Below are 15,014 nucleotides of genomic sequence, written 5' to 3'. Positions count from 1 at the left end.
CTATCCATCTATCTATCTGTGGGAGAGAGATATACAGAAATAGAGACACACAGTGAAAACAATCCATATATGTAGATCTATAATTTGGTGCCTTACATTGTACATATATATATATATACACACATACATATATATATAACACATATACACATATAGATTTGTGTGTATATATATTTCTGTACAGCGAATATAAGAGCAAGCATTCTTTTGTGAATTTGTGAATACCTATTTTCTGCATGAAGCCTTTCCTTCTCCTTTTTCCCAGCCAGGAAACTTCCCCTTTCCCCATCAAGATTCCCCACCTTTCTCATATTTTTGGTAAGGATTTTGTAAATATCTCTATATGTTCATATCATCTCTCCCGTTAGGATGTAAGTTCCTTGAAGAGGAGGACAGTTTTCATCATTTTTCTTGATCCCTAGCCCCTAGAACAATGCCAGGCACAAGTTGCCACTTAATAAATACTTCTAGATTCATGAATTTATATGGTTACATTTGACTATATAATAATACATAAATGCATAGACTTTGTTATATACACATTCCTGATGTGACTAGAAGTGAAGTGGAGATAAATGAGTCCATTTATTATTATATTATATTATATATATATATTATATAATATATATATATATATTATATATGCAGGGCAATGATCTCTCTGCTCCTTCTCCTTCACACTGATGTTCACTGGTATATTACCGATTCAAAATATGGCAGATGCAGAGAGTGGTGAGAAGGACCTCAGAGAATCTCTGAATGATCTCTCCTTGAGAGGGGAGAAAGAGCACTGGATTTGATGGCAGAGTCAAAGAACCTCCATTTCAATTCTTGTTTCACTACTTGCTGTGTAAATTGGGTAAATTGCTACTTTTGGGGGGTACACTTGCAGAATGAGGACATTTTATTAAAATTCCTTATATTCCCTGGCCCCTTTCTGCCCACAAGAGTGTGTCCTCTGTATATAAGAACTATCATGAAAATGGTTTAATGACAAGTATTCTAGATATGAAGTCCAAAAGTCCAAGTTTGAATCTTGGGTCTTTCACTGTCTGTGTCAAGTTAGGCAAGTCATGGTTGCTTTGGACCTCAGTTTCCTCATTTGTAAAATGAGTGGGATGAATTATCTCTAAATCATTTAGTTCAGCATTAAATCTATGATCCTATTACCTCTAGTCAGGCCAGCCCAACTCCTCTGAAATAAGACACTGAGTCTCTCTTGCCATTGTTCTATTCCCAGCCCATCTACATTTCCACCTTTTGAAGTTTTGAATTTGCCAGGTATTACCAGAATCACATAGCCTCTGCTGATTCCCCAGTGATAAATGATCCTTGCAGTGAGATAGATAGAGCATAGGACTGAGTCAGGAAGGCCTGAGTTTAAATCTAGCCTTCAATTCTTAGCATCTAAGCTACCTGAGCAAGTCATTTAATTTGACTCAGTGGAAGGTTGATCCCACCTCTATCCATCTAGTTCCAAATCTACGATCCTCCTGAAACCCCTTATGCTTCTAATTTTACCCTCTTCTATACATTGGTTATGTTCTAACTTGCATTATAGTTATTTGTATATGTCTTACCATATGCCATACAATATGTTCCTGGGGTGAGGTAGATTTCATTATTTTCCATCTTTTTTTCCTAGTACCTTGCACTGCACATAATATGTGCTTAATAAGTATATGTCATTGATTTCAGCTGTTATTGTCTGTATCTGATGAGGAAGGCATGCTACTAAAACAACATTGAGACATTTTGCTAGAGAAAACCCTCCAAACAGCTCACCATGCTTTCCCCTCACTGCCATTCCCATAAACTCTAAAAAGCAGTTTTCCACCACAGTTGGAAGTTGAATCAAACAACTACTTCTTTCCTTTGCTGACAGTCCGACAGGCGCTTGTCTAAACCATGTGTTTGTCTAAAATGTCTGCAACTGCTTAAAATTCATTTCACGCATGTGAATTGTTCGCATCAAATGTGTGCAATGAATTATGCTTCTTTTTCAAAGAAAGCACCTGATTTTTTAGCCTTCAAGTTCATTGCTAATTTGAAACATTGGTGAGAGGATGTATATTTGTCCTAATCTTTTTTGTGAGGGAGGTGCATTAGTTTCTCAGGAGTAGGCTAACTCAAAAGTAGGAGGCTTTAAGTGATGCCATTGGAAAACTGCTGGTCAAGGTTCCCTTGCCTCAAATTCTCTCTGTAGCTTGTCAAAATGCTGGAACTTCCTCCATCAGGGATTTATTTGTTTGGATTCTAAAGGCTTTTGCATATTAAAGGTTTTCCTACTAAAGTATAAATACTCTTTAAAGGGGAAATACCTTAAGCTTTTAACTGTGAACCTTTGAGCAAAGGGAGATTAATTGGCAGCCAGCTGAGATCAAGGAAGCTTTTCAAAAATGAGATAGAAGATTGGCACCTGTGGGAATTACAGGGTACTCTTGAACCGTTGAATCTCAGAGCTGGAAGGAAGCTCAATGTCATCTCATTCAAGCAATCCTCAGTATAGGAAATTCCTTCTGCAACACCCCTAAAATCACATGAAGTTTTTGCTTAATAAGTCTATTTTTTAACTGATCTAATCATTATTTAATTAAGTTTGCTCTAATTTGGGGGTAAAATCTGTCTACCTGTAGCTTTCCACCATTGTTTTTAATATTGCTCTCTGGTGACAAACACATCTAACTCCTCTTCCACATGGGAACCTTTCAAACATTTGACTGCAATGATGACGTTTTCTCCTCTCCAGATTAAATATCCCCAGTTTCTTCAACCTATGTGTCAAGGTCTCCACTTCCCTCACTGTCCTAGTTACTATCTTCTTTATATAGTCTAGTTTATCAATATTTTCCCTAAAATATTCTTAAAGAATTATCACAATACTCTAATATGGTTTGACCAGAACAAAATAAAGTGGAGTTGTCATTTCCCTCATTCTACATGTGATACCTTTGATTAGAAAACCAAAAGGCACAGTGACGGGATCAGAAGACCTTCATTTAACTCCCATTTCTATTATTATCAGTATGACCATTAACAAGCCATTTGCCTTCTATCAATTTATCAATCTCCCATGATTGTGGTGGGAAGTTGTGGCTGTTTTTCAATCTTTTTTCAGTTATGTCCAATTTTCCATGACTCTATTTGGGGTTTTCTTAGCAAAGACTCAGAGTAATTTGCCATTTTTTTCTGCAGTTCTTATTATAGATGAGGAAACTGAGGCAAACTGGGTTAAGTGACTTGCCCAAGGTCACAAAGCTAAGAAGTATCTGAGATCAGATTTGAACTCAGGTTCTCCTGATTCTAGGGTCAGAGCTCTATCCATTACACCACCTAGCTGTTCCTGAAGATGAATTTTTTTTGACGCCAGACCTGATGTTCTATGCATCAACTGTGCAACTTGGTTGCTATAAAAACTGTGCTTTGTAAACTAAAGCATTGTGTTAAATCATCATTGATTCAAACTAAGGTCATATTATATTCTGATTGCCACATCACACTGTTAATTCAAATAGAGCTTATTATATAGTTCATTAAAACTGAGGTTTTTGTTTTGTTTTGTTTTTTAAGAAGTTAATCTCTTGTCACTCCTCCCCTATTCTGTATTTGTATGATTGATTACTTGAAACCCAAGAGCAGGAGTTTATATTTATCCTAATTAAATTTTATATGTTAAGTTCAAACTATTTTTATAGCCTTTTTCAAATCCAAATTCCACCCAGTATTAAACAGTCTTCTCAGCTTCATGTCATCTAGGAATTTGATAAGCATGAAATCTATGCTTTCATATAAATCATTGAGAAAAATGATGAACAGAATAGGACCAAGGTAAGATCTTTGAAACATTCCACTAGACCTTGCTCACACTTTTAGGTGGACATCAATCCACTAATCGCTACTCTTGAGAAGTCTGTTCGACAGCCTTGGAAACTCTAATTGTATTTTCATTCAGTCTGTCCCTCTTCATTTTATCTACCAGGAAGATATGGGAGTAGAGAGTGGAACAATGAAAAGGAAAGGAGAAACATCAGAAATAAACTTTTATCTACTTCAGATTTTTTGTTTGTAGTGTGGTTCTTGCAGGGAGTTTTTAGAGTTTACTAATAATATTTTCATCAACTTTTTTTCCATCATCAGAATTAATATTAGTATTTATTATTTCCCCCCTTTCAGAGAGGCATTCTATAATTTAAAAAAATATTTTAAATAAAAAATAAAATGAATAAAATCCTTTACATAGAAAAAATATGAAAAAATAAATATGTGATATCCACCTGTAGGTTATCTTTTTACATTTTTATCATATCTTAATTTTTTCACTTAATTTTTTATTTTGATAATAGCTTTTTATTTCAAAAATATTTGAAAAGAATATTTTGCATCTTTGCAAAACTTTGTGTTCCAATTTTTTCCCTCTCTTCCTACATCCCTTCTCCTCTAAACAGTAAGTCATCCAATATTAAACATGTGCAATTCTTCTAAATATATTTCCACATTTATCATGCTGCACAAGAAAAATCAGATCAAAATGAAAAAAAAAATGAGAAAAAAACAAACAAGAAAATAACAAAAAAGTAAAAATACTATTTTGTGATCTACTTTCAATCCCCATAGTTCTCTCTCTGAATACATATGGCTCTCTCCATCAAAATCTTTTAGAATTGGCCTGAATCACCTCATTGCTGCATAGAGCTAAATCCATCACACTTGATCATCACATAATCTCCTTGGTGCTGTATACAATGTTCTCTTCAACCAATTTTTCTATAGCATGAGTACCACACAACACTTTGAAATGTCTCACAACTCTAGGTTTGTTGTGTGGTGTTTTAGATGACCATATTTAGGTAACTATAGATCAAACCACTAGCATTCTCCAAAAACAAATTGAGTTGTTTATGTTAAATAGCATACTTTTTAATTAAGACAGACTTGCAAAGCAAAGTACCAGGGAAAATCTTCCTGTATACAAATTTGCATTGTCCTTTGCAGATTTTCATAATGCTAGTAGGACAGAGAACTCTCTCCCCAATGATGGTGGACAATTCACATGCCTAGATTTACATTCTGATTAGTTTTATTACAAAATGACAAGTCAAGTCTTATTGATTCTCTATTTTGACTCTTCTTGAGCTCTTTGCAGAGTTGCTTCTATCATCTACTAGAATTATCTTCTGTGGCTCAGGCTCTTCCTACTTAAATAAAAGCATCATTACAATTTTTTCTGAAACTGCTGGGTGAATATGCCTAGGCCTATTCAACATATTTTTGATCTGTTTTGTTATTTAGCCTTACAACCGAGGCAGGACAAGTCATAAAAGGGCCCCTCAGATTAAGATTTTATTTTTCTTCTCATACTGTTCTTTCCACCACTGATATCAACCCCCTCAGGCTCTCCTGATATTTAGGTTGGGGAGCTAAATTTAATTAGACTCCCATTATCACCCTGATAGCTAGCACCAGAACTTTACAAATTTCATTGACACTTCAACAAGCAACATTCAAGAAAGCAACTTTTGAGGAGATGTGAGAGGGTAAATAATCTTTGCAACACATTCCTGCCATTGTGTCAAGTTCCTTTTCCTCCTTTTCTTCTTATTTTTCTTTTTGTCCCCAAATCTTGGAAGAAGATGTTCTTCTCTTCTACAAGAGGTAGTGCTGGAAATCTAGAGTGCTGCATGTGTTATCACATATAAGAGCTGAAATGCTGTAGATACAATTCAAAGTCTACCACACCAAAAACATATGGGGAACATGCTATATTGCTATTACCTTAATGATTTGCCATGTCAAAAATGGCCTCTAACTATCTGAGATATAGGAATTTCTACCTTCACTTGAAGAGCCCCTTTCCTGTACCATATTTAGGACTGCTGGGATTAATAGCTTTTATAGAACCCTAATTTATATCCACTTGAGATTCAAATCAGTCAAATGTTGTTTTTGTTGTTGTTTGTTTGTTTTGCTGCTTAGTTTTATTATGAGATTCCTTGAATCTTTTCAATTGATAACAATGAAGAGAAAAAAAAAAGAGACACTGGAAAAATGAAATTCTCTCTCTGGTTTTCTATCTATATCTGTCTGCCTACTTACAGATCATCTATTGATTCAAGTCAAGTCCATCCATGTTTACTCTGTCTCTTTTATGTTAAAAAAAAAAGATTGTACAAAGTAGTTCTGGTTCTCAAGGAGCTCACATTCTAGTAGTCATAGCTTTAACTGATTCACTATTGATCATTTAAGTAATTTGGTAGATGGGAGGACTATAAAGTACTCTTAGGTGCAGTGTTAGAGAAAAATGGATTAGATAAAGAGATGGATACAAATTCTTTGTCTGTCACTTATTTTACCTACCTGTGTCACCTTGAATAAATTTCTTCCCTTTTTTGATTCTCAGTTTCCTCAATGGCTAAATGAAGGGTCTGGATTTCATTAGTTATTTCTTTAGGGTCCTTTTCTTTATATATTCTATGACTATGTTTTAGAGAACACGAAAAAGGAACATCCAATCTGCTTCCTCCCTCATCATATGATCATATACTTTTCTAAGTATAACTTGTTCAAATTATTCCATGAATTTTACTTTTTATATTTGCTTCTAGTAGAATGTAAGCCACTTGAGGACAGGGACCCTTACTTTTGTATTTGTATTCTCAGTTCAGTGCAGTTCTTGACACACACAAAAAAGTTTTTGTATTTGTTCATTAATTCATTTTCCAGTCTTATGCCTTCAAAGCTACGAGGTCATTTCCTTCCATATCATCAATTATTTTCAACCATCCAGGTGATGAAAGATAGAGGGGAATAGTAATATCAATTATATCAAAGATGAAAGAACCGAGTCACAGAGAAGTTAAATATTTTGCCCAAGAATACAAAGCAAGTCAGAAAATGGTTCAGGCCTAGAAGTACAAGTCCAGTTTTTTGTTTAGCAGAGATAGAACTAGAAACTTGTCTACCCGGCCAAAATGCCATAAATCCTCACCTGAACAAACAACATGACGCTCACTTCCAGACGAGAATGGAATAGTGGCCTTGGGACAATTATATGAAGTCATTGCTGCCACAATGGGCAGGGGCAGAGGAATTTGCTCCACTCCATTATCTGGTGATTGCCTATTTTAACTGTGTGTTCCTGCAAACAGGGAGCTACTCTCCATTGTTCCTATGATTTTATAGTTGCAGAGCTCTATAAATTCATCAGCCTAATGCAAGCTCCTAGTTTCTCCATATTTAACACATTTCTATGTTTTAGTCACATTATGTGTTGCCCATGAAGCATCTATTGGCATTCATTGGCTGTTGGCTTCCTTTATATGGACATGCTCTTCCTGTTTTTGTGAATAGATGTGAGCTTTTTGAGATAAAATGGGGTCATTAGAACATTTACTATTTTTCCAGGAAATAATTACCAAGGAATGTGGGGTTATGAGGCCTTTAGGTTTGAGAGTTGAGTGAATATATTTCTCATCATGTCCTGGAGGTTTTAACTCTTTTATTTCCTGACATCCCAACCTGGGGCCCTGCCATCCTGATACACAAATGCTTCATATGGCTTTCTAGTTCAGTCAGACTTCAGCCATGCTTCTTGATAAATGCTTTGATGATACATAGCTCTCTTCCCACCTCTCCCTCATACTTTTCAATTCAGGTTCTGGAACCCAAAAAGATCAGGACTTTTAGAAGACTATGTCAACCTATGTCCTCACTCAGCATCTCTGGCATTTTGTGACTAAAATATCCCTCCCTCTGAATATTGTCTACCACTATTAGACTGTAAGCTCCTTGCAAGTAAAGACTGTCTTTGATTTTGAATTTGTACCCCTGGCACAGTGCTAGGTTCTTGTATTTGGAAATTAGGAATGCAAAGATAGATGGGCTTTCAGGGAACTTAGAGTGTAAGGTGAGGTTGGAGTAGTATGTAAGCAAGTCTATATAAAACAAAGTGCAACATGAGATAAATGCAAAGGGGAGATCAAGAATTGCACTGTACTGAGAATACAAATACAAAAGTAAGGGTCCCTGCCCTCAAGTAGCTTACATTCTAATAGAAGCAAATATAAAAAGTAAAATTCATGGAATAGATTTCTTGTGGAGAGCCTTGAATATTTAAATCAAGAATTTAAACTTATTATGTTTTGCATGACTGCATATGTATAACCTATATCAAATTGCTTGACTTTTCAATGAACTTCCTAGAAGCTAGGAAGGGAGAGAATTTGGAACTTAAAATTTAAAAAAATGTTAAAATTGTTTTTATGTAATTGGGAGAATAAATAAAATATTTTTAGGAATTTAAACCTCATTTTGTTGTCAATGCGGAGCAAGTGAAAGTTCTCAAGAAAAGCAGTGACATAATCATATCTCTGTACTAGGAAGATTAATATAAAGAATTGATTAAAGGAAGGAGACACTGGAGTCAGTGAGACAAATAAGGAGGCCATTGCTCTCCCACTGAAATTTAGTGTATATAACCATTGATTATATCAAGAAAGAGACCATCCCATTTGTTTGAGGGGAAAAGGAGGCAACAGCATTTTCCTTAAGGTTTTGCTGGCTTATTGTGTTTTTTCCCCCTTCCCATTTTTAACAGCTGAACAGTTAAATGCATAGTGACCATAAATTATAAATGAACAGTTTCAATGAGGCTGGTGATGGCAATGAGTGAAATCTCATTAAGTCATTTAAGATCTAAGTGATATTGTTATTAAAGTGCTACATTAACAGAGCATTTGATCAGTTTTCTAATCTGTTACGTGAATTATCCTTGCAAGAGAGTACAGTTCTGATTGACACTCAGATCAAGTCCTTTATGCAGAAGAAAACAAAAGTATAGTCTGAGGTAAGTGACAAATAAATGGATCCGGAGAGCCCATGGCAACTATGACTTTCTTTTCACTGATTAATTCTCTCTGCTTAATTTCTGTCAAGTAACTATTAGAATTAATTGGCTTTGCTTTTGAACTAACATGATTATAAAACATTATCTCCTTGCTAATCTCTTGCTTGGTACTGGCTACTAGCCCTAATCTTTGGTTAGATGATACTTCTTCCTATATAATTCAGAATGAATTCTCTACATGATTTTCAAGACAACATGGTATTATAGTAGATAGAATCCTTGGTTTGGAGTTAGAAAGAATTTTATTCAAATAAGCTGCATACAGTAATCTCCCTTAATCTCTATATGCTTGAGGCAACAATTTAGGATTCATCTGCTAAATCTTTGATGGTGGCAATCTGCTTGATAGAGGGCTTTCCTACACCAGGAGTTCCCTATGCAGATGAAATTGCAGCTCTTTTAGGCATTATCTGCTCACATAGAAGTAATTATATATCGACATATATATATATATATATATATATATATATATATATATACTATATATAGGTATATATATCCTATAAAAGGTGATGCTAGATGATTAATAATATAAATATCACTATCACCCCCATTTTTACAGATAAAGATATTGAGGGGCTGAGAAGTTAAATGACTTGTCCATAGTTATACAACTTGTGAATGTCAGATGAAGGATTCAGACCTAAGCTTCTCTCGACTCTAAGTGCTCTTTCTGCCATATCTTTTGACTTCTAAGGACTCATGAAGTTCACAGTAGTACGAAACCTAGGGCTAAGGGACATTGAGGCTGGTCTTCAATGTGGTACGGTTCTATTCTGTGCATGTCATATTCCATTTTAGTTCGCATCCTCATAAACCACCCAGAAAATAAGATTCACCTGGGTAAAAATTGGAAATTGGTAAAAGCTAAGAGTTTTTCAAGACACTAATAATGATGTTATGAGGGCCTCAGCCTAGTGAGAAAGATATATTAGTAGTGAAACTATTTGAATATAGGGGACCCAAAGCTCCGGTTTAATTACCAAGATAGCAAAAACCAAACCCAGAAAGAGTTAGAGGTAATGAGGGGTGTCCATGGGTCATAGTTACCTAGGATTTTAAGTTGGAAGGAATCTTAGAAATCATCTCATCCAACTCACCCATTTTTCTGATGTGGAAATAGAAGCCCAAAGGGGTTATGAAACTTCTTTTAGGGTTACACTAATGTAGAATGTAGAAAAGCTGAAATCTGAAACCAGATCCTCTTGCACTTAGCAACAATGAGAGATATTGTTGACTGGAGCAAGTGGAAACAATACCCCCAAACCAAAATGAGGTTTTACAAAAACAGATAATAAGCAATGCAAGAAAAGACTGAGCATAAACAAAAAATTCACAGTTTGTCATGCTCAGTGAGTGCATCTTATTCACATTCACAATTGTGATTGCTAAGTTTATTTTCCTTTCTATTAAATCCAGTTCTCCTGGCTTTCTATTTTTAAAAAGAAAGAAAGAAAGAAAGAAAGAAAGAAAGAAAGAAAGAAAGAAAGAAAGAAAGAAAGAAAGAAAGAAAATCCAGCATAAGATATTTATAATTAAATATTTGGAACAATCTGATTCTAGTTTTTTCTGTTTTTCCAAACCAGACTCAAATCACTCTAGGTCTTATTCTAATTTTTTTGTTTGTTTTCTTTCTCCTCTCTCCCTTCCTTGCTCTCTCCCTTTCTTCTTCCCTCCCTCTCTCCCTTCCTTCCTTCCCTCCTTCCTTCCCTCCTTCCTTCCTTCCCTCCCTCCTTCCTTCTCGCCCTCCTTCCTTCCCTCCCTCCTTCCTTCCCTCCTTCCTTCCTTTCCTCCTTCCTTCCCTCCTTCCCTCCTTCCTTCCCTCCTTCCTTTCCTCCTTCCTTCCTTCCCTTCCTTCCCTCCTTCCTTCCTTCCCTCCTTCCTTCCTTCCCTCCTTCCTTCCTTCCCTCCTTCCTTCCTTCCCTCCCCTCCTTCCTTCTCTCCCTCCTTCCTTCCCTCCCTCCTTCCTTTCCCTCCTTCCTTCCCTCCTTCCCTCCTTCCTTCCTTCCTTCCTTCCCTCCCTCCTTCCTTCCCTTCCCTCCCTCCTTCCTTCCTTCCCTCCCTCCTTCCTTCCTTCCCTCCCTCCTTCCTTCCTTCCTTCCTTCTTCCTCCTTCCTTCCCTCCTTCCCTCCTTCCTTCCTTCCTTTCCCCCTCATTCCTTTCCTCCTTCCTTCCTTCCTTCTTCCTCCTTCCTTCCCTCCTTCCCTCCTTCCTTCCTTCCTTTCCCCCTCATTTCCTTCCTTCCTTCTTTCCTTCCTTCCCTTCTTCCTTCCTTCCTTCCTTCCTTCCTTCCCTCCTTCCTTCCTTCCCTCCCTCCTTCCTTCTCGCCCTCCTTCCTTCCCTCCCTCCTTCCTTCCCTCCCTCCTTCCTTCCCTCCCTCCTTCCTTCCTTCCTCCCTCCTTCCTTCCTTCCCTCCCTTCTTCCTTCCTTCCTTCCTTCCCTCCTTCTTTCCTTCCCTCCCTCCTTCCTTCCTTCCTTCCTTCCCTCCTTCCTTCCTTCCCTCCCTCCTTCCTTCTCTCCCTCCTTCCTTCCCTCCCTCCCTCCTTTCCTTCTTTTCTTCCTTCTTTCCCTCTTCCTTCCTTTCCTCTTTCCTTTCTCCCTCCCTCCCTTCCTTCCTCCCTTTCTTCCCTCTCCCATTTCTTTGGATAATCAATGCTCCTATAGAACTTTGTTCTCTTACGAGGAAATCCTCTCCTTGATTTTACTTTTCCTTTCAAATTTCCTTCTTCCTCCTCCTGGTCCCAGTATATTTTAATCTCCTATTTTTAGCTTTCCTTTCTAGCTTAGATAAAATTGAGGTCCATGAAATTTCTAGTGTTTTTGCTAGAAAAAATTTTTGAGCTTTCCCAATTCTAGAAAAAAAGTAATTTTTCCTTTTTCTTCTTTTTTTCCAGGACTTTTTTCCTTTCTTTCTTTTTAAAAAATCACAAACCTTTCCTTTGTTACCTCATTTATTCGTAGATTTGGGATTTCAAAGAAACAATATTTATTACAGTCTTAATGAGATGTTCAAACTTATTCATCTTTCCTAAGTTTCTTTAACTCACTATATTTACATTTTGAAAACTTTCTTTCTCTAGTTTTCTGAACAGGAATACTTGGAAGTTGTTAGTTTAACTTAAACTTAATGTTATTTTTCCTTTGTAGGATTATATTCAATTTAGAATGAGATTCTTGATCTCATAAGGAATTTTTTGCATATGTCATTTTCTTTTGCTTATCAGTACATACTATTTCAACTTTTTTTCCCCTTTCTCACTGATCATGAATTGTCCTGTGTAATTCTGACTGCAATCCCTTGGTACGTTATATGACCTATTTTAGTCAATATTTTTTTCTTTGGCCTGGTACTTTTAGAACTTGGTAAACACAACTGAAATGATGGATAATAATAGTAAAAATCCTGTTTCTCTGAAAGATACCTTATTCCTTTTTTCCCTCTCTATTGTGTTTGTTTCATTCCATATAATGTATCATACAAGGAGGATCATAAAATTTTAGCTTTAGAATTGAAAGAGATGTCATTTAATCCATTTTATGGGTGTGGAAAATGGGGCCCTGGGAAGTTAAGTGACTTGTTCAAGACTGCACAGGCATTTAACAGAAGAATTGGCATATTCCTTGCTTCCCTTCTCCCTTTTCTTTTTCAACCCTTAGTCATCAACATCTTTGAGTTTCATTCCTGTTTATACAATCTGGTACAGGTCATTTTGCTTATCTACTAGTCTCTGGTTCCCTCTCAGTACTTTTTAAAGGAGTATGTAGTATTCGGCTCACAATCTTTCTGTTAACCTCAGAGCCCACTTACATGTTTGGAAACATCTGTGTGCTTGTCGATGTTTCTTTAAACACCTTGAGTTCTCAATTCATCTTTTTTTTAAATTGTGAATTCATTGGTATAGGGAACTTCCAGTCTGGAAGCCCAACTATCAATTCAAATCAATAATTATTCTGTACATCACTATATTAGAGACTTATAGAGAGTATTTATTAAGAACACTTAAAAGTCAAGCACCTAGCATGTCACCTAGCTAGAATATGTAAGACTGGGGAGTTGAACACAGGTTTTCCAAACTTGGAGACCAAATTTTTTAATTACAGCTTTTTGTTTTCAAAACATATGCATGGATAATTTTTCAAAAATGATCCTTGTAAAACTTTGTGTTTCAAATTTTTCCCTCCCTTCTCCCACCCCCTCCCCTAGATAGCAAGAAATCCAATCTATGTTAAAACATGTTAAATATGTTAAATCCAATGTATGTATACATATTTGTAAATTATGCTGCACAAGAGAAATCAGATCAAAAAGGAAAAAAATAAGAAAGAAAACAAAATACAAGCAAACAAGAGTGTGAATGTTACGTTGTGATTCACACTTAGTTTCTATAGTCCTCTCTTTGGGTGCAGACGACTCTCTTCATCACAAGATCATTGGAACTGGCCTCAATCATCTCACTGTTGGACCAATTTTCTATTCATTATAATCATGTTATTCCTCTTAAAATAGTTAGCTGCCTTTAATCCTGTTATCCAATGCCAGTGTTTTTCTGAGTTAGTATTTCACAGGGATGTCATACCTAGTCCTTACCATCAGTCCCAAACTCTTCTATCTCCATTATTTTGAATTTTGAAATTCCCTTCTTTGATGGTAATGTCTTCCCATCTCTGCTTCCCTTGCCTCTTCTAAACAACTATTTTTCATCCTCACACATATTTTTGACACTGTTAATACCACCCTCTTCTTGAAACCTTTACTTTCTACAACCTCTAGTCTTACATTCCTTTCCTTTCATTGTCCTTATTTTTTTTTTCTCTTCACAGACTTAACCCTATAGTTGACTAGTATAATTCTTTAGTTTCTACAATGATATTCTATCACTCTCCACACTGGGTCATCCCAATCAGTAAATTTTTCTAGTACTAGTCCTGAATTAGTCAACACTATTGAAGAAAGCCCTAATAGGATTCATTATAAATTCATGTTACCCAATCTTCACAAGGTTTCATTAAAGCCTGTCAGTTCTTTTATTCTTCCTTAATTGATTCTATCATATTCACTGCAGTTGTCCCAAACTTTCTCCTTTCTCCTCTTGACCCCAGCATTACCTTTTTCCTGCTCTCTCTCATAGTGGATCATTTTACTTCTTTCTTTCCTTAGAAAATTGAGACCATATGTCATGAACTTGTCCATCTCTCCAAATTTACACTTTATTTCATTTATTTATTTATTTTGCTGAGGCAATTGGGGTCAAGTGACTTGCCTGGGTTCCCATAGCAAGGAAGTGTTAAGTATCTGAGATCAGATTTGAACTTGGGTCCTCCTGACTTCAGGGCTGGTGCTCTATCCACTGTGTCACCTAACTGCCCAAAACTTTACACTTTAAAGCATCTCTAATTTTTTTCTCTCCTCTTCTTTTGATCCATCCTCTAAGGAAGACTCAACTTTGTTTGAGTTAAGACTGTTGCTCTACTGTGACTTGGGGACATCATTTCCCATTCCCTCATTATCTTCTTCAATCTTGCCTTACCTATTGGTTTCTTCATGGTATCTAATACTTTCTCAGATGTCAACTGTATTTTTCTTTTTTTAAACTGAGTCTGTCATCCTCTCAAGATATTTATTGTTTTTCATTGACAAAACACAAAAAAGGGTAGTCTGTCTTGGTGCCTCAATTTCTTCAACACTCAGTTACTTCTTAACTCTTTGAAATATAGTTACTAGTCTAACTACTCTCAAAATCATCCTTTTGTTTGCCCTTAATTAAAAAAAAACAGTCACATCATGGGGTTTGTGGTGAGTTGGATTCAGGTGCGACAGAGATGCATAAAATTGTCAGTCTCATTCTGTCTTCCAGTCATTGAAGTCTAGCGGCAAAACAAAAGTCAAGATGACTGGTAATGGCCCAGGGATGCAATGGATGACCTTGGTGTCTTTGATGTCTGACCAATATTTAAACTCTCCATGGGGTCTGTTTCAGCTGCCTTTATAGCTGTTGGAACAAATTGTTCTTGTTTGCTCATCTGCCAGGGGAAGTTTTCACATGTTTGGGGTAAACACCTCTCTATTTCTCTAAGAGTTTTGAGGTCCATTAGTTACTTCCAACCTGGTGTA

Source organism: Sarcophilus harrisii, chromosome 2 (genome assembly GCF_902635505.1).
Source record: "Sarcophilus harrisii chromosome 2, mSarHar1.11, whole genome shotgun sequence".
Taxonomy (NCBI): Eukaryota; Metazoa; Chordata; class Mammalia; order Dasyuromorphia; family Dasyuridae; genus Sarcophilus; species Sarcophilus harrisii.
Note: the sequence above shows the minus strand (reverse complement) of the source record.